Source organism: Nipponia nippon, unplaced genomic scaffold, assembly GCF_047370975.1.
Source record: "Nipponia nippon isolate SJK-2023a ecotype South Korea unplaced genomic scaffold, ASM4737097v1 scaffold_2, whole genome shotgun sequence".
NCBI classification, from domain to species: Eukaryota; Metazoa; Chordata; class Aves; order Pelecaniformes; family Threskiornithidae; genus Nipponia; species Nipponia nippon.
This window is the reverse complement of record NW_028262336.1, coordinates 128,469,962-128,496,023: the sequence shown is the minus strand read 5'-3', so window position 1 is coordinate 128,496,023 and position 26,062 is coordinate 128,469,962.

The window sequence follows — 26,062 nt, the reverse complement described above, 5'->3', positions numbered from 1 at the left end:
CAGTGTCTGAAGGACAGTATGTTGGTTAACTTTCCAGTTTGCCTTTCCCAAGCAGCCTTTTCTTCTCTTTTCTTTTGTTCCCCCCACTAACCTAAATGAGATATTTCTGCTCTGGTTTGCACAGCCAAAAAAATATTCATCTTCTTTTCAAATAGCCGTGTGTCATCTGTTAAAAATAATCTTGTCAAGGCCTGCGCAGGGCTTGAAAAATGTGCTAATATTAAGCAGATTTTGCTATTAAAATCCCCATATCCCATGCAAGGTCAGTCAGTTCAGTTTGCACACTCCAGGAAAGACAAATAACGGCATTAATGACTGGACCTGGTAAAGAATTAACTGCAGTCAAGTAAGTTTCTAAGGCAGTTGTGGGGTCAGGGCTGTAATGTGTTAATTACCCACATGGGGTTGTCGTCAGGCTAAGCCCTCCTCACTGAGTGGTTATACCAGCGTGATGTACATCGTAGGTCTGTGAACCTGAAAAGAAATCAGGTTTCTGCTGCCTGTGGTGGCTTCTTGTTGTCTTCACAACACAGCCCCTAGAACTGGGAAAGCTGGGCTGGGGAAATTTGTCTGTTGGGGACACAACTGGGGTAAGTCAGCAAGGAGGCAGAGATTGAGGGGCCTCAACTGAGGTCGCTCATGGAGGGACTGAGCTCTCCTGCGCAAACCCCTCATGTTGAGGGAGGTGGCTCATTACTGTCCTCTAAGTGCTCTAAAATGCTGGTTGCACCTTGGGGTATAGACGGAAAAAATAGGAAATCTGGACCTATCCCCATTTTGCCACAAACAGGTCTCTCCCGGTGCCTCTGTTTCTCATATGCCTTTTGCATCTCTCTTATCTGCTCATGAGGACTCTGGACCTGCCTCTTGCTTTGTGTCAGTAGCAGAGAGTCCCAGGTACAGGCATCTGTCCATAGGAGCTGCTGTGGAAGGGACCGAGTACCATGGAGCCTCTCCTCATCCCATCTGCATCACAGAGCAGAGACTTGCAAGGCTCAGTCCCCCCAGTTCCTCCTCTTTGCCTTTTTATTTCTCCCAGAGAAATCCACCAGTCACCCAATCCACAAAAGCCTCCAGGGAGAAGGTGTAGAAACCTCAGACCTGAAAATCTCAGGCTTATCCACCTCTCCTTCCTTTCTCCATCCTTCCCCCTGCTTAAGCCATATTTGAGAGCAATACTAAAGCAGCAGTCAAACAATATTTTCTGTTCATCCCCCTGTGCAGTGAGCCAAGGAGAAGTGAACCAGCCTCCATTGTTTCCAGGCTGCCCAGTGCTTCCCAGGATCAGTGACCATGCAAACACATCCCTGTCCCCCTGGAGAGGGCTCAGGCACCTGGCCCTGCTGTTGGCAGCACCACACAAGCCTGCATTGTGGCCGCCTGTTACTGCAGCTTGGTGCTGCCAAGATAAGAGACATCTGAAGGATTGGCTCTGCCTTGAGTGCCAGACTTGCCTGGAAAGTCGTGCCAAGATTTCAGAGGGTTTTCTGGCAGAAGGGAGTGGTGCATTAATTGGTTTTATTTAGATAACAAGGGCTGTGCCATGGTCAGAGCATGTTCTGTTTTCCACGCTGGCTTAGATGTTGTCATGCTGCTTCATGGTGCAGTTTTACAGGTGCTCCAATATTAAAACCTTTCCCAATTACAAATGGCATAAGTACAGCAGGCAGATGCTTGTCCTTCAGCAGAGTTGGGCACCTCCATCAACTTCACATGAAGCCAAGTCATGTCATTCAGATAAAAGCTTGAAAAGGCATCAAGAGGTCCTTTCACTTTGGTCTTCTGTCCTTCAAGTGAGGCTGAGATTGTTGGGTGAGGGTTTGGCTTGGCTGTTTGTGGCTGTTGCATGCAGAGGAGCCCTTTTAGGGGGTGACTAATTACTGTAGGCACCTCCAGGTCTTAGAGATAAGTGGAGACAGCCATGGGATACCACCAGCCAAAGGTAATTAATTGCCCAAAACCTCAAGTGTACGGGTGGGAAAATGAAGGGATCCTGCTTTAGTTACCTCGGACAACTTTCATGCCCGCTCCATTTCTATGTAACATAGCCCCTTAATCAAACATCCTTGTTTTAATGGGGCTTTCAAAAGCAGGCTCCATCCTCTGCCTGCCATATGAAACACTGAGCAGACCCATCAAACTGCTAATTGCTAAAGGGGACAGAGGGAGCGTAACTCTTTCAATGCCCAGAAAAATGCTTGGTTTTAAATATGAAGAACGGGTGAGGAGTAGGGATGTCCGTGTTGCCATTGCCGATGTGTCACAAATCATGCTGATTTGCACCCTTAAACTGTGCAGCGTGTGATGAGTTTGTCTGTTTGTTTGTCATCCTCTCAGCATCTGGTCTCAAAAGCAGGGCAGCGGGTGCCATGGTGGGTGTGCATTTGGGTAATGACCATCTGCTACCTGCAGCAAAAACCTTGAGTTGTCTCATTTCAGACTTTTGCTGAGTCGGCACTGCCATTCCCATGCTTAAATTTTTCAGTTGCTTATTTTCTAGGAATTGCAAGTATACTGAGCTATCTGCTGCAGTACTTGCTGCCATGGCCATTTCAGAGCCAGCCTCAAACTCTCCCATAATTTTCTAAACCGAAGTCCTCTCTGGCCAATACATCCTTTCCATGCAGCAGTTTCTGGGCTGCAGCCAGACCCTCGGGTGACCTTTTCCCCCTGGCTTTGGGAGGAGACCTGTGTGTGGCTCTGTGTAGCTCTTGTGGACCAGTGTCTCTTGGAGGAGGTGTCTGTGTCCATCCTGCTTCCTGAGAGCAACCAGCAGTGCAATGGCCTTTGGTGTATGCCCGTTGGTAGCCCACTTACAGGTCCGTGCTCTGGAGTTCATTATAGTCCAAGAATGACAAAGAACAATTATTTGGAGAAAGCAAGGTATAGAAAAATACAGTCAAGTTTTCTTCCTCAGCTTCAAATTCCTTCTAAAAAAAGTCCCCCAAACAACAGGGAGTTCTGTGCTTTCTACAAAAAGATCACAACCATAGATACCATGAGAAAGGGATTTAGTCCTTTTCTAATTCATATTTGCATACTGGCTTGATCTTTTCTCCTAGCTATATCTACATATTCAAAAATCAGATGCCTACAAGGGATCACAACAGTCATCTGATCTGTATCCTGTTAGTAGAGACAGAGGTATTTAACGAGTAATTCCTGCACCAGGCCTACAACTAGTTTGCTGGCTAACATCTATTTTTAGAAAGGCATTCTATTTTGATTTAGGGACTTCATGCGATGAAGGGGACTCAGCACATCTTTAGATAAGCCACACAAAGGGTTCTTAATGCTTTTTGTGAAAAGAGAAACATGCCTTATCACCCTTCTGAATTTATCTGGTCTCTGCTTCTAGTTGTTGCACCTGGTGACACTTTTGATGGCTTTGCAACCGCCACTGAAACCTACAGAGGACACAAAGGTGCTGCTCACCGGTTCTGGTAATTCACTTTCATGCAGAAAAAGCACACAGAGGAATAAGTGATTTGGGGTCCTTATTTACACTGAAACCTTATTGAGCCTGAGAAGAAGCAAGAATTGGACCCATAATATGCAACCCAGCCCATGGCTGGACAAGAGAGCTGTGAAGTGCTTCAGTGGGGCCAGGCTGGGTGAGAGCCCTTTTGGAAACGGTTTATCTCCAGGAGGATAAGAGGGAGAGCTGCGGTCAGGGCAGGTGGCAGACCTGCAGCAGGACATGCCAAAGTATCAGTCCCTGTATTTTAAATAAACAGTGTGGCACCTCAGCTGGGCACAAGCCCTGCAGCCTACTTGTTTTCCAGAGATTTTGTTACTTGACATCACGTGGGCTCCTGAAACCCAGCCAGATGGTTGGTGCCCGGCTGGACCTCTCAGGTTGTCTCTTCTCCACCACACACAGCAGCACTGAGGTGGATGGGCCATGTCAAGGGGAGACACTGGGAGATTTCCTCCCCCTTGTCTCCCACGTGCTGAGAAATGGGGCCGCCAAGTCCTGCTCACCCTGAAGCAAGATCCCAAGCAAGGCTGATGGGTGCAGAAAGGGACTTTCCCAGCCCTCCAGCACTGGGAGGTTGGGCTTGGGAAGGAGAGACATCATGCTATTGTCCTACCTGCACCAGGGGTTCAGCTCTGGCCACTGGGCTGCAAAGCAAGTGCCAAATAAGTGTCTCCAGAGGTGATGTCCTCAGAGCTCGTGACATCCTGATTTAGGATGTGGTTAAGTCTCCTGGAGGTTATTTTTGCTGATAAGCACTTGGGACGCATGGAAACTTTTAAAAACACTCTGATAAATAGGGAAGAAAAATCCTCAAACTACAACTTAAACATAAAATATTGCAATGAAATTAACAAGGAGAGCGGGGCTGAGAGAGGAAGCTGCAAGATTTAAATCTCCGGAGACTGCAGCCAAGGCACAGAATCTACCAACAACTTAAAGAGAAATGGGAAAAACTCTGTGCTCTGAGTTTGATGGATTTTAGTTATTTTTAGAGGAGGTGGGCAAATGTGCACGTGTATCTCCAAATGCAGGCAGGGAGAAAACTAAACAGCAGCAAAAGCACACACGTAGCAGGTTAATCCATCTGCTGTGGGTTTACCACTGCAAAAGATGATAATAACTTCTCCGGAGAGGCCACTGCAAGATTGCTGTGCACTAATGCTCTCCCTTATCCCCCTGAGCGTCTGCTTCTCCTCCCTGGGGGCTCACGCTCCAGAGAGTCTCTGGGCTCTGCCTGGAAACCTAAACCTGCTAAATCCCTCCCCAGAGGAGCCCGGCTGCTTGCAGGAGCTTTCCACCCGAGGTGGACATTTAACACTAACCAGAGCAGCACTCTTGACACCGAACGGGCCGCTGCTTTCCCAGCCTCTCACCCCAGTCTTCACTGGGTGCATTTGTCCTCGCTGCGGGAGCATTCATTGCCATCAAAATTCCTCTGTCAGTGCAGTGGGGGCTGAAAGCACCTCTACTCCACATGCACAACCTTGTGGAAACCAGCTGATGTTGCATTTGCTAGTTGAGTTTAGATCCTGTTGCAGGTGATTTGGGCTAAAGGGAATTTGTGACTTAGAGCTGGGCACTTCACATTGCAGTTGGGAGGTCTGTTCATCTTCCTACATGAGGATCATAGAATCTTAGAATGGTTTGGGTTGGAAGGGACCTTTAAAGGTCATCTAGTCCAAGCCCCCTGCCATGGGCAGGGATATCTTCCACTGGATCAGGTTGCTCAAAGCCCCGTCCAACCTCACCTTGAATGTTTCCAGGAATGGGGCATCTACCACTTCTCTGGGCAACCTGGGCCAGTGTTTCACCACCCCCATCATAAAAAATTTCTTCCTTATATCTAGTCTGAATCTCCACTCCTTTAGTTTAAAACCATTACCCTTGTCCTATTGCCACAGTCCCTGCTAAAAACTCTGTCCCCAAAGGACGTGCAGCTCAGGTGCTCAGCCTCGGGGTGACTTCAAATTCACCTCTTCCTGCATCAGTGCCTCCTGGCCTAATGGAGATAACTTCTTTCCTGTGGTACTTTGAGGTCTGTTCATGGAATTTATCCTGCTATTCCTTCCTCTTTGCATGGGAGCAGGCATCTGCAAAGACATGGGATGAAACACACCCCAGAGAAGAAAAACTCCTGTGCAGCACCAGCACAAACAGGGCAAATATCCAATGGCGGAAATACAAACGCCTCCTATAAAAATACGAACCAAGAGAGCAAGTGAGAGAAATCATTCCTGAAGTTTCCTCTCTGCTGAGAGAGATGGGCAATAAATGGTTTCTGACACATTCTGCAAAACGAGCCATTACGTCTTTTCTGTCAGGTCTCACCTGTTGTTATTTCTAATGTTTCCTCTTCCCAAGACGGGGCAGGGTTTTGCATTGAGGTAATATAGTTGCTTTTGTTCAAGAACCAGACGAGTTACTCCATCTTGTAACCAGGACTTTGTCATAAATGAGCAAACATCTGTTAAATTGAGCTGTACTGCGTGAGAGGGTTGTTTTTTTTTTCTTTTAAAGAAAAAAAAAAAACACAAAAGAAAATTGAGTGGATTTCTTGAGCAGTGTGACCAGCAGGATATACTCAGGTGAAGTCAGGGAACTGTCTGGGTGATTTACAATTTGCAATGCTCTTCAGTTAAGTATCTGAAATAGAAGGGGGCAGGAGGGAGAAATGCTGAACTGATCCGTTCTTCTACTGGGTCCTGCTTTGCTCCAGGAGAAACATCTTCATTTCAGCTCAGCTCTTTACAACACAGACAACGAGTTATTAGAAAGAGATGTTTTTCAGGACAGCTCAATGAGTGCTAATTGCTCAGAGACACAATATTCTTCTGATGGTTCTGGGATTTTCAGCCACAAAGTCCCCAACGCTCTCTGTCAGGTTCTTAGTTGGTGAAACTCAATATAGCCCTCAGGATTACAGCTCAACTTTCCACAGTTTGCACCAGCTGAAAAATGCTCACCCCTGAATACTTAAAAACAGCAATTTTGAATCAGAAATGTATATATATATATGTATGTGTGTGTGTGTGTAATTAACTCTTTGCAGTCCATTCCCATGGAAGTCAATAGTAAAGCTACTGATTCCATGGGCAGTCTAGCAGTGTGAACTTGAATGTCTGCTTTAGTGCTATTCCCAGAAAGCCATTTTGTATTTTCCATAGGTAAACCTCTGCCAGGTCTTCCCCAGGTTCCTTGTGCAGCATCAAGCAGTGGCACTGCAATTCAGTGACCAACTTGTGATATAGAAAACTTTGCAAAAACTTGGCCCTACAAAAAAAAAAACCCTCTCCCATCTCATCTTGCCAAAATCTAAAGTCTTCTAACCCTGCTTTAGGTGCAAGAAATCTGGTAGATACTATTTGAATCTCACCTACAGGAAAGGGGGAGGCAGGGAGGGATGCTAGTTTTGACCTTGTTTCTTGTCCAAGTCTTTGTTTTCATTCTGCAGTTCCAATGGACAGAAGGACCCACCCAGCCCCCAGGCTCTGGCAGAAGATGATTAGAGAGAGGCCTTAAGTGTAATGAAAACTGATGTAAACCATTTGCTGAAGGTTATGCTGCGACAGAGGCTGTGCCTTCTCCCCGAAGGAGTATGATGAGATATCTGACGTGCAGCCTTGTTAGTTGTGCTCAGTCAGGAACAGATCTGAGGGCAGCTAATAAACTTATCTGCATCAGATTAAATTGCCAATCCTGCCCTCCCTCTCCCTGCCCTCTCTCCTTCCCCAGATCAGTTACACACATGAAGCCAAATAAAGATAAATGCATGACAGAGTTCATTCGAGTGATTGAAAATCAAGATGGAGCAGCATATTTTTCATCAATGCTATCCCAGGAAATAAAGATAAATTCCCCCACTTCATATTTTAACTTAGCTTATCATAATCACCGGTAATAGCAACCAAATGTTTTTCATTTGTTACATTTTAAAGGGGGCTGGGGGAACAGTTTCCTGGTTGTAGGCTCATCGTGTCTAATTTTAAGCTAGTGTCAGGGGTCACTTCCACTTTATGTTGCATTTCTGATGAGCGATTTTCACTGGAATACCTGGCTTGATTAAATGACTGCAAGAAAGAGCAAGGCTATGGAAGTCAAAGTGGTGATGGTGGGGAAGAAGAGTTGGCCACTGGGCTGGAATACATCACCAACGAAATACAAACTTTTGGAGATCCCATGTTCTACCCCTGTCTCTGACATTACCTAAAGTGTCTTTCCAGCTACTCTGAACTCTATGGAGCTTTGGTTCCTTTTTTTTTTTTGAAATGCCAATGTGCAGTGTGAAAGTGTCCTCCGGGACTTTCCACATATAAGCCAGAGGTTTACTAATTGATCCCCAAGGATCTATTAGTGCTGCTTTTCTGCTCTCCATTCCCATTTTTCCCTGGGTTCCTGAGGCTTCTGATGGTATGCTGATCAGTGCAATAAAAAATAGAAAGAGAAAACCTTCATTACCTCAAGTAATCTGAACCTGCGTAATACTAGTTTATGGTACAGCAAAGGCCACACATGTCAATACTGAAACTCTGACTCCTATTAAGGGAACAGCAATATTGTCACACTGATGAAAACCTTACATTCCCATCCAAAAATGAGGACTCCTTCCCTGAAGGCACATGGGATAATGCATTGGTTGCAAACTCATTGAGGAGATGGGGAGAAGAAGGCCAAGAAGGCCACAGAGGTGGTGGTGAGGGTGTGAAGAAATGGACCTCCAGGTCTGGCAAGTAGATGGCTGGGGTGCATCAAAAGTGAAGTTAGAACAGCAATGGGCATCCCTGTAAAGCAGGGAGTTGGGACACAGACTTAAGAGGACACCATAAAAATTCAGGAGAGTAAAGATAATATAAGAAGTCCATTGGGGTTGGGCTTTTCTGCAGGATTCTCTATTTCCTCAGAGATAGTCTTCTCCATTGGAGTTTATGGGACTTTTGCTGTTGACTCTATGGGAAACACTTTCAGACTTGTCATCCTACAAGCTGGCAAATGGTTTGCTCATTAATTCTTTTGTTTCCTCCTCCTTCTGCAAATGTAGCCCTGATTTTTTAACAAAAAAAGCATCAGAGAAGAGGAGGCTAAAGTTGGGGAGCAGGCTGACCTGTCAGACTCCAACCCATACATTTCAGTAGTTTATAATATAATCATAATACCAATAAAAGGGGGCTTTGGAGCAGAATGTCTCTCGATCGCAACAACATCTGGTGTGTTTGTGTCCTGGTGGTGGATTGGCAGCAATATCCCATATGGGACAAGAAAGGTCATGGCTGGCCATGGGAGGGGAGCTCTTTCCTAAGGCCTGAGCAGAGAAAGTTGAAAGGTAACATCATCCGGTGACAAGCTACCATTGCCTTGCCCTCTGGCAAAACACACAGGATACGAAAGGAAGGAGAGAGGAGAATAATTAAATCTCAGGAATGCAGCTGGAGGGTGATGGGGAAACCCAAGTGGCTTAAGGAAAATTTAAGCTTGAAACCTTGTTTTTTCAAGATTTGTGTTTAGAAGGTCTTCGGGAAGCTGCATAACAAGAGGGAAAGTAGCACATTTCTTGGGATCCTGCTGAGCAGACCAAGTTAGAGAGGTGAGCCAGGCTCCTGGTTCCCTACCTGACTGGGCTCCTGCCTGGTCCATGCACCATGTAGACAAGAATTGGGAGAGAGGGTGATGCGCAGGGGTCACACTTTAGTATTACAGAGCAAGTCTTGAGCCCATCCCTGCATCTCTGCTTTCTGAAGTGCCCCTGGGTTCTCTGGTTTTGGTGTAGCCTCATCGAGGACACCTGGATAAATCCAGATTAATCTCTTGTAGTTAGTGGATTGATATCAGACCAAAGCTATTGCAAAACTACAGCTGCAAGAGTCAAATAGCTCTGGTGAAATACCCTTCATGGAGCAGAGATGCTACCTGGGCAAGATCATCCCTGCACACTTAGGGTGGGATAAAAGAGGTTTGACATTGCACTTGCATGGATTAGGAATATGTACAGCAAGGAGGAAAGGTAGAAAGGAAAATATTTTAGATTACCTGTTCATATTCCCTGTATCTACTGGAGCTGGAGTTTTGCCAGGACATTTGGGGCACTGAAAGTCAGCAAAGAAAAGGGGCACAGACTCTGTACAACCTTAGAGAACAAGCTTCGTATCTGCTCCAAAAGATAACACTGCTAATACAGTAGCAGTCCTCCCTGGGAGCTGAGGTCATCACTTCAGTTGTATTTATTCAAGGGAAAAACACTCCCCGTTGTAACCCTATTGACGCTTTTTGACATCCAAACAAACCTGATGGAGCTTCAGTCTATCCTCCTGACTTCAGAGCGGGCAGCATGAGCAAAATGCAAAACAGCAAAAAACCTCACAGCTATGGACGTAAAACGAGCTATCCCCCCCGCCTGCTTTTCACTCGCTAGATAAAATTTACTGCAAACCTTGCTGTGCCATGTGGACTTTGCAACACGATTGAAAATGTATGTTAAATAATAACAAATACACAAATCATAAAGAAGGGCCACATAATCTCTCTGTATCTCGTTAAGCAGCGGATTTATGGATTATACCCCTTGCCCTGATACCCAGACCCTGCTGTTGTAGACAGCAGCATTACCGAGGGCTCGGACAACTGAAGTGTGAGCAGACTCTCAACAGGGGATGGGACATTTCAGATATTTATTGGCCAGACTTTCGTGGCCAAATCCACAGAGGCATTTCTGTGTCTAACTTCGTGTTTAGGCACCTGACTTCTCATTCATTTCAATAGTAAATTAAGCGCTGAAACAGGAGCTGTGCATTGACATCTGTAAATCTGGGACGTGCTGACTCCAGCAGAGCAGAAGGGGTTTTTACGGTGGAGCTAACGTGCTGGGCAGAGACCAGCCACCACGCTGTACTTCTGAGTGTCATTGTGGTCATCATCTTATTTTTAATTTCCCTATCTGCTCCAGCGCTGAAACGATAAGCGCAGAACAGATCTTCAGGCAGGTATGGGTAGATGAGTTTGGTGCCAATGGAGAACATCATGGTAGACTCTGCTCTCCTCCTGCCCTTCTCTTTCTCCAGCAATGTGATGTCGTCCACATGATCTTGCATCCACTTGAAGCCAGAGCTTGACTCTATTAATACAGCATTGCCAGGGTGAGCTTGCAATTCACAACGTGATGCTCCTGGTGTTGGCTATCTATGTGCATCTCCATCCAGATTCCAAGTGACCATAGTCCTGCAGAAATCCAGGTGTTGCTGTGGATTTGAGCTACTCTACCTGAGCTGTGCATGGGAGTCACCCCATGGAAGAAAACAAGCCTTTTTCCAACCTTACTCATCCCAGTGTCACACCTCTGTAATGCCCTTAGGCCAAGTTCTCATCTGGGGGAAAACCTAGATCTCAAAAGGGCTGTGACTCTCCAAGCAGCTGAGGGTTTGTCATCATTGCTGGCTTAAACCATATTCAGGTCTGGCAAAGATGCAGCGATGTAAAACTGGTGCAAGGAAAGAACTAAATGAAGCTATTTGAAAAAAAAAAAAAGCTGTGTGAAAAGTAGTTCTGCTGTATGGTGTCCTCATCTGCAATAAAATATCCTGTAACACAAAACTCAGTGTATGTAAAAATGGCTTAAAGTCACTGATACCTATAGAACTAGCCTCTTTTTAGCTGGTTTTACCTAATATTGCTACTATACAGCACCCAAACCATCATATGGTGCAACCAAATACCACATTTTCCACCTTTCTTTCTGCAGTATGGCTCAGGATATGTCCCTCTCCTGTGGACAAGGAAGTAGGGGGACCCTGAAAGGTGTTGCTAGCTGCAGAAAGAATGTGTCTGGGAGAGCAACCTGCTATTGTTATTATTCAAACGGCTCGATAACACCAAAAGAAAATACGGCATGAAGCAAAGAACGTGCTGTGGTTTCTACAACCAGCCAGGCCAAGTAGGGGAAGTATCTTATTCCCTTCCCAGCCCTGACGGAGCACATGCACTGAATTTACGACAACCATCCTGACCCAACTTTGGGTTGATGACTGGGGAGAGCCATGCGTGCACTGTATCTTGGATTTTGTTTTCGGCAGACCTATGTGGAGAGAGGCATGGGTTCGCTGAGTTGGAAAGGAGAAATGAATCTGCAGATGTATGGGTGGGGAGATTTTGCTTGGAAGAGAAGAGACGGAAGGAATGTTGGGGAGGTGAGGAGCTGGGAACCACTGGGGCGGGGTGCCAAAATCCATTGTTTTGGGAGTCAATGTGGAAGACTCTTCCTATCTGCTTCTCAGGATACTGGTTTAAATGGCTGGTTGTTGAGCTGCGATCTTAAACGGAGGACAGCACTGACTCTGCCCTGTTTTCTGGGCTTCTGGTTGACCAGGGGTGTGCAGAATATGGCCGTGTCTATTTCCAGAGGGAAGCAGGAGGAAAGCTCTCATTGCTTCCTAGACACTGCAATCCTGATGTTATATGTGATACACAAAGACACCATAAAAAGCAGAATTTTAATAGGGTCATCTGAAGAAAACTCAACAATGTACCAACCTTCTGGGGTCTGGCTGGGGCTTGCCATCACCACCAGCCCTTGGTGGGGGTCACACATAGGACATCTCCATCCCTCTCTCAGCTCTGATGTTGAGCGATTGGTCTTCGAGGCAGAGAGATAATTCAGTCCTCATGCCAGAGGAGGCCCTGTCTCAGTGAGCAAAAAGACACACCAGTGATGATGATTACCTTTGAATCCTAGGCTATAATTTTTGGATACTGAGCTCAGAGCAGCTGACCTGTCATTCTGCAGCAAGACCTTGAGCCAGGGCCATGGAGGTCAGAGAAAATAAGAGAGCAAGAGAGCAGCAAATGATTCATTCTTTCAGTCACTCAATCCTCAGGAGCAATAGCTATCTCAATCTTCAGCATGGAGGCTGATGATGAATGGTTTTATTACCAATGATAATTTAAACCATGTGCAATGTTTACCATGTTACCTGTTTGCCTCCCTGCCCTCAGCTATGAGAGTTCTGCTTTAAGGCTGCTTTCACCATTCACCTCCTGTGTTGGGATGGGTGAAGCAGTACAGCATGACAGAGGACTTTCCTCATTCCCTTTCCAAAAAGCTCTCACTGAGTTGGGGTACATTTCTCTCCCCTTAAATTGCCTTTTTTCCGCCGTCCCCCTCCTTGCTTCTTAAGAAAGTGCCAGACATCTTAAACACATTTAAAAATACATGTTCTCCACTGTAATCCATTATCTAAGGTTCCCATGTGGGCTCCATCATCAGAGACCGCCAGATTGATAGTGTGGTTTGCATGGGGGCCCCAGCATGGGATGGGTTGGAAACAGGATTAGGGCATACAGCACATCCTCTGTGTTTCTACCTTTATTGGAAAGGGGGAATGAGCTGTGTCAGGTGAAGGGCATGAGCAAGATACAGAGCAATGATCTAGTTACATGGGATAACAGAGGCAAGATGGAGACCAGGGAGGTGGAAAGTAAGGGGGAGCGTAGAGGTTCCTCTGAAAGAGCTGAAATGGCACTATCCTTGCTGATGGTTTTCAGCTGTTGGAGTGCATCTGGAGATTTCTGTTTTATTAAAAAGGGTTCATGTTTGAGATAGGTGCAGGCTGAAATCTGAACTCTCACACACCTTGGAGGGGTTTGGATTTAGACCTGGATGCAAACTACATCTTGCATATCCAGGGGCTGAGAACAGAGAAAGGTGTCGTGTCAAGAGGTAAATGACGAGGATTCAGAAAGGCAAGTTGTACTACTCTTGTTACCATCGGTCAGCTAAATCAAGGGGGGTTGTTCCCTTGCTGGGCTGATCAGCAGCATGTGTTTCTGGAGGAAATACACACGTCCAAGTGTAAAGTATGTGTTCTGTGCATGGTCTCGCATTAAGCTGTTCAATGCACAGTGTGCTGTACCTCTAAAGTAACGAAGTGAAACAACTATGGCCATGTTCAGCAATGACTTCCACAGAAATTGTCGCCTCTTTCCCGGAGACGTGTAGTTCTGATAGCATCAAGTCATATTTTTCCAAAGCTGATTGTCCTCATGGTTGCTACAAAAAGCTTCAGAAGACCAACCATAATGGCTCAAAAGCAAAAAGCTAAATGAAAAGTTTATCAAATGTATTTTATTGCAGAATCTCATGGTTTCATTGTTGAAGTCATGTTTTTAAGTGGGTAGGACAGACGGTTCTTCACTTACAGAATCTGGAAATGGACAAATGTGCATTTAAAGAAAGTAAATTTCTTTAACAATTTTAGGCTATATCCAGGTAGTATGTCTGCCCTGACCCTAGAAAGACCTCTGGAAGCTTCTTGCAGAGTTATTCCTATTCTCCTCTAGAGGACTCGCAGAAGTATTTGACAATCATCTACCATGATTCTTTTGCAGCTCATTTATCACTCAATATCCGTCCCAAGGAACTTCACCAGCAGGTTGAAAATTGATCATCCCTTCCGAAATCTAGTTTTCTGTCTCTTACATGGCCCCATTCCTTAACAGAGCTATCACTCTCCTGTTATGACCGTATTATTTCCATAAGCAGTCTCTAGTGATGAACTTCATCAAAGCTTAATTAAATTCTACCTTCTCATTTTCAGTCACCTGCCTCCTCTTTTTCAATAACATGTACCAAGAGCTCCACTGGACCTGGGATGACTTCTGAGGGGAAGTCATGCCAGTTTGCTCCCTTGGGTCTTCTACCAACTATTTTAAATATTACTTCTCAAAGTTTGATTGTATCAGGGAAATCTCTGGCCTTCAATTTACAAAATATCTTAAGTAACCAGACACACATTAGCAAACCATCAAATTGCTGTTTTGGAGGCTGCTTCTTATAGGAGGGCTGCATAGTTTTGGTAAATACTTCCTTCAAGAGCCTTGGATGAATGTTGTCTGGTGCTAGACCTGTTCCCTCATCATTTTTCAGATCCCAAGAAAATGAGCAGACTCATTTTTCATCCTGCCAATCTACGGTGTATGTTCCTGCAAGCCTAATTGAAACAGCAGGGAAGTGGCAGAGCTGTATCAAGGGCAGTGTTTAGCTCTCAGTTTCTAGCAGGAATGGGGGGATTGTGTTTTACCCATGTTATCACAGAAAAGCTTCGGATTCCAGATTGCATTAGTCAAACCCATGCTGAAGTAGCTCAGCACATCCTCTTTGCAAAACCTACAACCCCAGCTGAGGTGTGGTGAAGGTACCTTGCAGGTCACCTCCAGCCTAATAGTAAGCAGATGCAAATCCACTGAGACCCACAGCATCACAGCCACTTGCCTTGGGTCTGGTTTTCCAGCAGAGCAGGGGCATGTTTGCTTTTAACATGTCTTCATTTAACTCTCTTGGGTTTTGTCCATGCAGTGAGAAGTGGGAAGAAAAAGCCCACCTAAGGCACTGAAGTGGGATGCAGGAGGACTTTGGTCCATCTCTTGCCCAAAGTACAGGCTGTGCATGTGACCCTGGGAAATCGTTAAGTTTATGCAGTTTCCCCATCAATGTTATGGCAGTGCAGTTTCCTTATTGCGTACTGTCGTTAACAGCAGTTAATGACTGCACATAAATAGCACAGGGAGGGGAGCCTGAAGCAGGGTGAAGATGGAAGACAAAGAGCTATGCAAAGTTTTGTCTCTTCCTCCTAAGTTACCATCTCACGAGAGGTAAAGCTGTCATGAGGGATGACCACATCAGCAGTTTCTGCAGTTCATTCTCCCAGCATTTGCACTTAAACCCAAGGGAGAGGTTTCTCATTCCCAGTATTCTCCAATACATGTTTTATAGCCCCAATGGGAGACTGGTGGCTTTAGTGCTGAGATGTGTGACAGCCATGTGGCAAGCATCACTTGTTTATCTCGCTGGACGTGTGCTGGGTCTGGATGGGGTCAGGTTGCTGCAGTGAGTTCTCAGCTCTGGAGCTTTTGATGTCCTTCCAGGTCTCCCTAAGGTTCTGAGTTCAGGGAGGTCTCTGTCTTGATTGCTCATCTGTTGGGGCAGGAAGGAGGATTAGTTAGGCTGCCTTGTTTGCAAGCAAGCTGAGGCTGTTTGCAGCGAATTTGCTCCATAATCCTCTCTCAAGGTCCTGCATGCAAGCAAACACGTTTGGCTACCCCTAGTGGTTCATTAATAGAGTTTGTAATGAAACACTTGGAAAGAAAGCAATAAAGTATGATCCCATAAAGAGAATTACTGCAAAGAAGGAGAAAAGGATTCAGCCCTAAATGCAAGCTGTCAATCAGATCTTTGAAGGTGATGAGGCATGCAAACACAGCCCTAGGTGCTGGGTAATGGTTCCTCTTATTTCCTTTATATTTAAGCAGTGATTGGAAGCGGAGAGTATGGGTCCCTCGTGCACTGCGCATACACATAGTGAGAGATAATCTCTGAATGGAAAAGATATACTAACAGGGAAGGGAGAAAAAAGGAGGAAGAGATTTGCTTGCTCTCATCTTTTGTTTTTCCCTGAGATCAAGCAATAAACTGAGGCCTCTGAAGTCCAGTTCATTGACCCACTCAATCTCATGGCCTCTTCTTTTTGGTAGAGGGCTAGACAGAAGGGTGCAATTGCATTTCCTCATCATCTCCAAAGAACTACAAGCTGATCTATAGACTGGCTTTCCACCCAGAGTCCAGGTCTGTTCCCTGGGGAATCTCTTGGGGGGTATTTCTGACCTCTCCAACACTCTCCCAGTCCTCAGGAGCCACTGCAATCCGTGCCGTGCATAGGGGAGAAGTGATGTCAGGATGTAGGAAGGCCAGACAAGGAAAATTCACTTCTGGAGGGTTAAGGTGTGTGTTTTTCCCTGTGGGGCCATTGCAGCACACTGATGCTCAGACACCATCTGGGTATGCAGGCAGCTCTGCTTGGAGGAAGTGTTTCATGAGATGGGTCTGTGTTTGAGGCACAAGGAATAAAATAGGGCTGTATCAGTGTTTGGGGTTGCTGTTTTTCTACTTAGATTATGAGCATGGTCCTAGGAGCAAACCTAGGAAATCGAAAGTGGAGACTACCAGAAAAAGGAACAAAAGCCAGAGAGAAATCACATCCCTGGCACTAAATTACAGCCCTGACCCCCATCAAACCCTGCATAGCAGCTTGATGCTTTTTGCCCTGACATTGCAATGGTTAAAAAATAAAGCTAAATACAAGCTGCTGCACTACTAGCTGTAGTAGGCAATGGCTGTCACATGCTCACCCCTCCTCTAAATGCATCCACAACTCACCAGAGGACGCAAATAATGTTAATTGTACTCCAAAATCACTGTCAGCCCACAGAAAATGTCACGTATGAAAGATTTGTGACAAAGGTCAAAAATCTGGAGAAACAATAGATCAGACCACTGCCAAATTACACAAAATTTGCAAGAGGAGTGAAAGATTGGGAGTCAGAATGAAAAGGCTCAGTAGACTTACCAACTGTCAGGTTTTTCTCTGGCCTGTGCAGATTTTGTTATTACTCCCCAGCATGTAAAATTTGGAAAGAAGGGGGGTTCTGAAATATGAATAGCAGGTGAAGAAGCTGAGGACAATGCCCTAGAGCCACTGAAAGAAGTTACCCTGAGCACTGCATCAAGGGCCAGGCTATCCAACAGGCACTACAGCATATAGACTGGATTTGTCCTGGGTGATGCTAAGCACCGAAGCAAAGCACATGGGAGTGCATTCCCTGGAGACTCCCCTTTATTGTCAGCAGAAAGAAAGAGGCACTTCCAGAAGTGGGTTGAAATGTCCTCTGAAGTTGTATCCATTGGTTGCAACTAGTCAAGGGTGCTCCTGACCTCAGTTGGCTATCTGAAGTTGGGTAAAACAAGGTCTAAAATCTACAGATCTAAATATCTGCACATGAAGAAGCTAGAGGAGGAGTGGAGGTAGAGCAGAGGAGGTGAAAGTGGGCACTGAATGGATGGAGGAGGTGGAGGTCCTAAGTGGAAAGGTAGGATTGAAGTCTAAGGCAGGAAGATAATGGAGCTGGGGAGTGAAGGAGGCAGGAGACAAATCTCCTACCAAGACAAAAACTCTACCAAGAGCTGTGAGAGTAGGAAAAGCAGGTGAACTCCCACCTGTCATAGAATTGTAGAATCATAGAATCGTTAAGGTTGGAAAAGACCCTTAAGAGTTCACCAGATATGAATAGGATGCACAAAAAGCCATGGAAAAAAAGACGGAGAAAGGGTACTAGCTGGAAATAGAGAGATAAGCTAGTTGCATGGGATAGACAGATCAGACAGAAATGCAGCTGAATCACAACACCGAGATTTTTGGGAACAGATGCACTCTCAAGAATGCACCAGAAAGCTAGAGGTGCCTAATACTGGCCAAATGTGATCAAGGATATCCGAGGTCTGGTGAGCAGATGTTATACAGGCAAGGAAATGCTGGCCAAGCAACAAACAGACACAATGAAAATATACAGCATCCCCAGTAGATTTTGGAACAAACTAGGAAAGGACCTTTTCATCGCAAACCACACAAACTACCTCATTGTTGCAGACAAGTGTTCAGACCGAGGGGAGGTAGATGAACTGTCAGACAAAATGCAATAAAGCAAAGAAGCATTTCAGCAGGCACCTTGTTTGACTTGCAGTAACTTTTCATGATTTACCCAGGAAGAGAAATTCTGTCCCAGCATGTCGCCCTCTGACCGTGACCAAACAGCAAAGCTGAACCAGCAGTTTTATTTGCTAGGGTTGTAGTGAAGGAGGCAAAGACAGTGCCTGGTGAGTCATTCTCTAGGGGAGAAATACTCTCATTGAAGACCAGCATGATGCTTCGATTCAAGCACCAAAGTCCAAATACTTGCACAGCATGAAAGAACCAAGAGGAATGGAAAAAAATACAAGATGAGAAGGAAGACAGCCAAAGATCAACACTTACCTTTCTCACAAGCTGGAGACCTTGTAGGACACCTTATTGGGGTCTTTTCCAGGACCAGACTGTTTTCTTGGAACAAAGTGTGAAAGTGTAAGAGCTCTCCATGTACTGAGAAGTAAAAGGCGTATAAGAGAAAGCAATTCTTTGAAGCCACAAGTATATTTGCCCATTGCACATACGAGCTACAGATGCAGATGTAAGAGATTACAGATCCGCTGAGACTTGACCGGAGGGACACAGAAGGAACACGGGCCATGAGCTAGCAGCAGATACAGAAATATATGCAAAATATCACATACCCCCAGAAGAAATACATTCTGGAGAGTTTCCTGTTCTAAAACAAAGGTCAGCCCCAGTTCACTGCAAGATGTACATGAGAGTTTGAAAACAGTAAAGGTCTTTGCATGAAGAGCTGAGGTCTCTGGTCCAACCCACTGCTAGACCTTATCTCTTGTCTTTTCTTACTCTGTAGGACAGCTATGGGCCCTACATTACCTATACATTCCGTAGCTAAGCTATAGACTAAGATGAGATGGAGAAACCTCTCTCAACTCAACTTTTTGTCTCGTAATTCTTCAAAAACAATAAATATTTGTCCAATCTTCCTCCAAAAGGTGTTGCTGTGAAATGCTGCTAAACAATGCATGACATGAACAGAAATATTAAAGGGAGCATGGTTGAATGTGAAATATGGAAAGAGATTTATTACTCTTACCTATTTGTATTTTCAAATTTCCTCGTCAAAGAAAGAAAAGGAAAAACAAAAAAAAAAAAAACACATGGAAAAGGGGACTTTACCAAAGGTAGCATCTGCCCAGGGGAAGGTAACATGATAGCATGCTTGTACTTAAAGCAGTTTTGGGAATGGAGGGACCCCTAATTGTGGGAAATGGTCAATAGGGGAGGACTGCAATTGGAAAGGAAAGGATCAGGTCTGAGTATTGAAACTCCCTGTTTATGCTTGAACTCTGACATTTGGTACAGCAGATTTGCTGGAGGGTAAGTGAAGAGGGTTACGGCATAAAAGCAGAAGAAAAATGCATGGGCTGGGAGTAATTTCTTGCTAGTGTTTTAAAATTGAGGAGATTCGACAAATTCCTTCCCTGAGTTTCCTTACACCAAGCACAGGTTTTTGGAGATTGATGCAGAAAAATAGTCCAACTATCTGTCTGGCTTTTGTTACTAGAAAATGCATCTGTCTGCCTGACTGTCAATCACGGTCTTTATATCTAAATACTATTTCCTTCTTCAGTTGGAGGATGGGCTGCACCAGGAAAGTGATCACCTGCAAGGCACTGAAAGCTCGCATGGCATTGAAAAAAAATCCCTTTCCCTCCCAATCTGTCAGATTGATGAACCAGAAATGGTATCGTATCCATCAGGCCTGGATGTGTGTGTTTAGTAATAATGGAATGCAAAGCACATTTAGGGCTCACCTGTTGAGAAATTCAGATGAAAGTTTCCCTTCAGGATGTCTCATTTTCATAAACACCAAAACCCTCCATGGTGAGACCTGGAGAAACTCCTGCTGCTACTCAGCGTGAGGATTGCACAGCTGGAGTGAACTCCATTAATAAACACTGCATTCAGAAAGTCCTCCTCTGTAGGACTGTGTATACTCTACCAGGAAAGCAAAGAGGCAAAGGGCTGCAAATCTGTGAGTTATGATTTTGCACGCTCATTTGAGATACTTTGATTTTCACAAGGTGCAAAGTGGAAGTTTTGACCTCTGAAACTTGAAGCACTCTAAAGCACCAGCATTTTTGTTTCTCCAGTTTGGCCCTAACTGTCTGATTCAACGAAACCCACATAATTAAGCCACCTCACACCTAAAACTAGTCTTCTGAAAATGATCTTCTTGCTTCACACAGGCAAGATATGCCTGAGAGCAGCAAGCACTGATGAAGCCTTGATCATACAGCAGATAGCTGCAAAACCTGGTTTGAATTTAGTGGAACAAGGACTGAAACTAAGTTTCCTACCTGCTGCTCATTCACTGAGTTGGGGTAAAACTGAGTCCCTCAGCTGTCCTCCTTCCCCTGTTGGTTTCGTCTAGCTGGACTCTGTATAGTAAGATTTCTTGTGATACTTTTGGGCCTTCCTTGTGATTGCCAGGTAGAAGGGACTGTCCCTGCCAGCCCTGTGTGTCTAAGAGCCCCCAAATCATCTCGAATGATAACCATGTGTAACATTTCAACACTTTGGGCAGCTCTATTTGAAACATCATCTGGCACAAACGATCCACTGAGTTCTTTTTTTTCTAAAACTGGTGGGCTCCAGCACATAAATTTCATGCTTTCCAAAGCCAGAGGGTCAGTCTAAGAGAACCCATGAGTACATGAGAGATGCACATACACCTAACTTTGACTTATACACCACACAGACACAGGCAGAAATTAAGTTACTCCTTTGTGGTCCATTTTTGCCCCGTTGATGTTTAAGACAATACATCTAGGGAGCTCTTAGATGGGAGAAGCTGGTTGTGGCCACCTGCAGAGGTCTGTAGTTGAACCACAATCCCAGTTGATATAAAGCTATACCCTGGAGGTATATACAGCCCGGTCTGGTCCTGGAGCTACACCCCGTTTTGATCCTGTTTGAACAATTTCTGCTGTCACCTTTGGAGGGTTTTATTCCAGTCTCAGCTATAAAAAGCCTATTTCCTAGCAGGCATTTGCTATAAGCCTCTTTAAAACTTTTATTTTTAAAAAGCATAGCTAGGAGCTGCCTGAAATGCAGTCACTGGAAAGCAAACTCAGCAGACGCTGTACTTCACTGCGTTTGTCCGTAGTCTGGACAGATCATCACTAACAGAAGGAGGCTTGCTTCCATCTCCCCAGTGCTCTCCTTCTGCATCTAGGATGGTGTGAGGACCAGCCTAGTATTTCAGAGACCCAGGCTCAGCATCCCACCCTGCCACTCACTTCAAGGGTGACCTTGGCCAAAGCACTTCATCTCAGTTCCCCTTCTGGGACAGTGGAAGTAAAAGCAAGGGATGACGTTACAAAGCATTCAATATCTGCAGAGATGGGATCACAAAAGTTCTCAGGAACATGGCTCCAGTGCCCACTGTTTTTACAGTGCAAAATTTGCACCTATGTGAGAACTGGCAAAATTGCTCTCCCTCATGTCTTGTTATCCCTTATCCCTCCAGATGAAGGACCTAAGGCACCAGGTAAGGGTGGCAGGGGTTCATCTCATCTAAGGTTAGCCACCCGAAGGATCCAGAGTAGGACCCTGTAACAGCCTGGGGCACATCCAAAGATTTGTTCATCCCTCCAGCCTTCATCTTCTGCAATACTGGAATGGAGAGAGGCTGCCTGCCTCTCTCCTCTGTGTCTAGAAGCTTTGGGGATCTACACAGTCAACAGACCCAGTGCATAGGCTCACCTGGAGGGGCTGGCTGAGCATTGGCATACTCCTAGGGTGGTTTTGGCAACATTGCCTGAGCACTGGCCAGACACCATTCACCATGCACAGTTTTGGGGCAGAAAAAGGGGATTTTAACTGTGCAAATGTCAGTCTCAGTCTGAGATCAAACCTGGCCTGCTTTTCTTACCCATTCAGATGTAGCCTGGATGGTCAGTGTTGGCAAGAGATGAAGCTCAGAGACAGCAAGAGTTGGGAGAGGTGTATGCAGAACCTAGTGACCGACTTGGCTGCACAGGAGGGCTTGTGGGGAGATGAAAATGCATCTTCTGCACTCTGTCACTAACCAAATTGGAGAAGGAGCCTAGCCCTTTCAGCAGAGAAACCTGGACTCGCTACCAGGGTGTTGGTGCTTTTCTGGGAGGGGATGGCCAGGCATCACCATGCTGAGGACATCCTGGTTGTTTTTGGAGCTGGGACAGGGATTAAACTAGTGTCTGCACTTAAGGCTGAGCCTTAAATTCCACCATGTCCGTTGCTTTTTGTCTCTTTGTTGTTCATTGTCTTGACCTGAAGATTTTCCTGCCCTTATTTGAAGAAAAAAAATAGCTACAGTGTGGAAAAATGAAGGTGGGTGAGAACAGCACCCTGCCCACAACCAGCGCGATGCCGGCATTGCTGCATCTGCTGACATGACTCTCTTCACTTGAATGTTCACGTGGGGCTCTGTGGTCCCTCTCCCTTCATTTCCAAAAAAGTCCTCCCTTGTCTGTGACTGTTGGTGTAAGCATTAACCACAACCATATTAGGACCAACAGTCAGGCTGAAGCTAGCAATAACACAGCTGAGTGATGACATCCTCTCTTCTGTGACAAAGGCTCCTTCCCTCATCTCAGATAATGATGTTGTTTTTTATTAATGAATAAGCAGATTTCCAGGGGATGAGAAGCAATAAATGAGCCCAGGCTCAGCTTTCAGGGGATGCAGGAATCCACGCTAAATGGGATCCATCCCATGACTGATAGTATAAATTAAGCAGTTTCTGGTTTAAGTGCCTGGAGATGCACATGCTTGTCAGATACTAATAGTTTCAAGTATGTGACGACCCTTGTATGACTTGAGTAAGCCCTGTCCAAACCCTTACATGTTTCAGAATCATTCAGGCCTCGATCTGACATCCACTAATTGCAATAGTCTTTCTGGCAGACTAAATATTTGCAGATTCCCTTTCCCCGGTGGTGTGGGCAAATGCTGGAGTCTCAGCACTGACATCCTCCTGGCACTGTGTCCTGGGTACCGTCCCCAGGGAAGGCGATGTTGGATTTGGACATTATCTGGAGCTGATTAGCATCAGATCTTCTGGCATCCATCCCAGTCTTCCTCTCTGTCTATTTTACATTCTCCCTTTTTCTGTTATCCTTCATTTTTTTTCAAATAACAGGAATATTTTTTACTATCATCAGATTTTGAGGGAGACTAAAGCATGTCAAGGGTCACTTAAAAGATTCAAGGCAATGCTGAGCTTGTTAACTTTTTCAGGGCTACTTCTTTTCCTGGAGGGAGATTATTGTGATTTAACTGTGGCAAAGACTCCAGGGTAACGTAACTGCCAGCCACAGTTATGGGTTGAGGTGGTCAGCTCCATGGGAAGGTGCTACTGGAATGACAGAGATGTCGTTAAACTCAAAATAATTGCTTAATTCCCCATTTTGCTACAGCGTTCTTTTATAGCTTTCCCTGCATCAGCTCCCTGGATGAAAAAAAGAATTAATCCATCCTTTTTCCCACTCTTTCAATTGCACTTCTTACTGCAGGTCTATGAGTTTTCCCCCACTGAATAATGTAGGAAAGGTTGCACTGGGTTAGCATCTCTGTCCTACCTCTGAGAAGACGCGGGAGCTCAGGAAAGAACGATAGAGCCTGAATACAGCAAGACCTATTTCAGTTCTGCCCTCATTTTGTTCCAGGACATTAAAAGACATTTATTTTCCATCCTCCTTCAGTTGCTGGCACTTTTTGTTGAGGCAGTAGACTCAATATCTGAGGCAATGGCAATGCTGGGTGCTGCTGTTAGAAATGTAATGGAGGATACCAAAAGTACCTTTACACCAGCAGCCAGACAGGGCGGTTGCTTTTTGCCCCTATCAAGCCAGACATACAGTGCAGTTTGTTCCTTATCTCTTTTCCACCACTGCAATATTTTTCAAAACTGGGTCTGATCTATTTCACAGGTTGCTGGGGATAAAATGCAGATGCACAATATCACTGACAACCCAAGAAGCAGTTTGAGATGGCTTCATTTCCGTTTTCTCTATCAGCTTAAGAAGTGCACGAGTGCTTCCTGGCATTTCTCTATTCAGAGATGTTAAGGGTGGCAGAAACCATCAAACCCCTAATTTGATCTCCTGCATAGCACAGGACAGACGCTTTCACCTCGAAACTGGACTGAGCCCAATGACCTGGATTTGTTTAAAGTATCTTTTCCTGAAGGCACCCTAACGATTGGCCAACCCTTTAACCATTCCTTGATAGATCGCCCCAGGCTGTCAACCTCCCCCTTCAGTTTACAAGGTTCACTTGCTCGTAACCAATGTTTTTTTGGCTTCAGCTCCCAGCTGTTGGCTCCTGCTGTTTTTTTCTCTGAGTAGAGCCTTTTATTATTCCCTTGTGTTAAACTAATATGATTGTAGCTCTTGTTGGAAGCATGGATGCTTTTCTTCTCTGAACTTACGGCAGTTCTTACTCCATATCTATTCTCAATTAAGAGAGCTCTCGGTTAACCAGCAAAAGGGGTAGGCTTGAACCAGCCCAGTCCAGGATTTGGCAGAAGATATCTCCCCTTTTCCCAAAGCTATTACCTAGCGATGAAATCACAGTCAGGTTTCTTTCTCAAGAGGCAATAGCTCCAGTTCAGGATCCCTAGTCAGGAACATATTTCAACACGTACCTAAGAATGACTCTAAGTGTTTTACCAAAAAAGGGGTATTTAAGCAAGTCTTTAAGTACTCTCTGCTGAAGGTGGTGAGATTTCGGCAAGGCTAAATCCCTGTTGTATCAGAGTAACACTACCCAGAAAGCACAGCAGTGGGATAACCCTCGTGCCTCCCTGCAGTGAGGTCCCACTTCATCAGTTCACTCTGCACTTCAGTGTTGTCCCGGACAACCTGGCAATTTTGTCAATGGTCAGACAGGAGTGGGAGATATTTATGATGGGGTTTCTGAGCACCAGGATCCCCATGGTTCCACCTCATAGACTGCCTGCCATCCCCGTACTGGTGAGACTTTGCTCTGTCTTTTTCCCCGTCCTCCCTCTCAGCTGCACCTTGAGTGTCATCCAACGCCTACTGAAGTGAAAAATGTTTTTCTGTTGGCTTCAACAGGCTTCAGTTCGGGCTCCCAGCGTGTGTATGTGTCTCTTACTTCCAAACACAGCTACCCCAGTTCAGACGCGGTGTGTCTGAAGGCTCCTGGCATCCACGTCCTGCAGTTTTCCTTCTCAACTCTGAGCCACATGGCCAAGGACTTCACGCCTTGAGTATGGGCCATTGCCTGGCTGGATGTGTGGCTGCTTCCAAATTGCCAGCGTTAGCACCTTGTCCATGTGCAGCTTCAGCCCTGACCGGCGTGGCTGTGTGGCTGATGTTTCTGGGGGCCCACCTACAGCTCTGCACCCCCCTCTCTCCCGCCATCCACACATAGACACACATATGCGTATGCAGAGCCATGTGCGTTTCCTGGCTTTGTTTCAATAAGCAGAAAATAAAAAAAGTGGGAACCTCTGGTCTAATCTGCAGGGACAGGATTCCTGAATTAATAAGTCACCAACATCTAATTCACCTCCCTGTCCTCAGCAGCAAGCATAATGATTCCCTCTTTGCCTCTAACAAAAGCAATAAAAGGAAAAAAATTAAAGTAGAAAATTCCTGAACAATGCTTTTCTTTTCTTATTTTTTTTTTTTTGTGCTCCTAACATCAGTAAGTGTGGGTACTTCCACAATCCTGAAATTAAAACAATCCAGACAAACAATATGTCGAGCTCTGTCCTGCTTCCTGCTGCAATTATTCCTAATGTTTGGCCTCAGATCAGAGGCAGCAGCAATCTCTATAAATACGACAGCGGAGCAGAGAGCTATTTCCAACAGAAACGCCTCCCGAATCATGTCAGGAATTTATGAGGCTGAGAACGGGCCAAGATTGAAATATGTTCTGGATCAAATGGCATTGCATAGGTGGCTCTGATCAGCTTGGCAGTGGTGGGATGAAGGAGGAATCCTCCAGATGGAGAAGTGGAGGGATATTTATTGATTTAAAAAAATAATAAATTAAAGCTGAGAGTGACAAGAAAAGGCATTGGTATTTTAAAACTCAGGTT